Source organism: Orycteropus afer, unplaced genomic scaffold (assembly GCF_000298275.1).
Source record: "Orycteropus afer afer isolate SDZICR_OR568_19922 unplaced genomic scaffold, OryAfe1.0 scaffold00005, whole genome shotgun sequence".
Lineage (NCBI taxonomy): Eukaryota > Metazoa > Chordata > Mammalia > Tubulidentata > Orycteropodidae > Orycteropus > Orycteropus afer.
In genome coordinates this window covers 1,116,140-1,117,999 of record NW_006921592.1, presented here as the reverse complement: position 1 = coordinate 1,117,999, position 1,860 = coordinate 1,116,140, and the positions used below count along the sequence as shown (strand labels likewise).

Here is a 1,860-nt window from a genome sequence, read left to right as displayed (position 1 = left end):
AAAAGCTAGAGACCTTGCTCAAAGCTTGTTATATACTGGAAGCAGGTCATACCCCAAAGGCAGCTACATCAGGGCTCACAGCAGATTCCACAATGGAGTTGATTACCAACCTCATCATGGGGAATAACTATATCCAACTGCCCAGCTACTCAAAAACAGGCACAGCCAAGTTAACACACAACCTTAATTACCACACCAAGACCTTCCCAAATTAATCACCAAACTCCAAAGTCTTCACAATGTACGACAAAGACCCTACAAGATCTGCTCCACCCCCTTATATCTCCGACCTCATCTACCTTACTTGCTCTCCTCCACCACATGAGTATTGGCTGGTCCTTGAACAGTTCTGGCTTCCCTCTCAGAACTTCACATTGGCTGTTCCTCCTGCTAGAAATACTCATCCCCAGAGGGGTGGGTAGATAGATAGCTGCTATAGAATCGACTCCCACTCATGGTGACCATGGCTAACAGAACAACATGGTACCTGATCCTGCATCACCCTCATGATCACTGAGATGTTTGAATCCATCCCTGTGGCTATTTTGCCAGTCCATCTAACCAGGGGTCTTCCTCACCCTCGCTGGCCTTCTTCTTCACCAAACATTATGTCCTCCTTCAACAATTGACATGTCCAGAGCAAAAAATTTGGACAATGTGCTAGTGTAACTCATAAGGTTGATTATGATTGATTAATTGATTAAATTATTGATTTCATTTAATTATTTCATTGATTAATTTTCAGAAGTAGATCATCAGGCCTTTCTTCCTGTCTTAGTCTGGAAACTGATGAAAACTGTCCAACCTGGGTTACCCTGCTGGTATTTGAGATACTGTGGCATATCTTCTAGCATCACAACAACAAACATGCCACCACAGTATGACAAACTAACAGGTAGTGGAACAGATGGGTGGTCTATGGAGTATTATCGTTATTATCCCTGTTTAATAAATAAGAAAACTGAAGTACAACGTTCAGTGACTGTGAGTGATGGAAACAAGGACAAGAATCAAATCCAGGTCTACAATTTTCTAAAAGCATATTTTGTCAATCAATATAGTATCCTATCTCACTTGTCTTTTTTGGTTCTTTGCTCTCCTGAAAATCCCATTGCCATTGAGTCAATTCTGACCCATAGTGACCCTATAGGACAGAGTAGAATTGCCCCATAAGCTTTCCAAGGCTGTAATCTTTTATTTTTATTTATTTACTTATTGCATTTTCTTCTTCTTCTTCTTCTTTTCTTTTCGATGCATTTTATTGAAATTTAATTTATGAACAGTGAAATGCATAAAACTAAAGTGACGTGGGTCAATGCATTTTATTATTATTGTTATTATTATTATTTTGCAGTGCTCCCTCCCCATCTCTCCCACCCCTGGCAACCAAGAAACAAAGTTCCCCTCCATATATAAACCTTTCCTTGACCCCCCACTACAACAAATACTATATTTGTCCTTCTGTGATTGACTTATTTCACTCAGCATAGTGCTCTCCAAGGTCATCCATGTTATGCGGTGTTTTGCAGACTCTACATTATTCTTTAGTGCTCCCTAGCATTCCGTTGTGTGTATGTACCATAGTATGGTCATCCACTCTTCCATTGATGGGCATGTAGGTTGTTTCCATCTTTTTGCTATTGTATATAGTGCTGCAATAAACATGGGTGTGCATATATCTGTTCCTGTCATGGCTCTCACTTTTCTAGGATTTATACCTAGTAATGGGATTACTCGTTCAAATGGTATCTCCAATTCCAGGTTTCTAAGGAATTGTCATACTGCTTTCCACATGGTTGTATCACTTCACAGTCCCACCAGCAGTGTATGAGAGTCCCAATCTCTCCACATCCCTGCCAG

The 1,860-nt window shown here is 40.4% G+C and overlaps 1 pseudogene; it reads left to right on the top strand.

Moving 5' to 3' along the window:
• The first annotated feature begins 239 nt into the window (after positions 1-239).
• Positions 240-1,860, top strand: part of LOC103195879 — a 24,330-nt pseudogene continuing 22,709 nt past the window's right edge.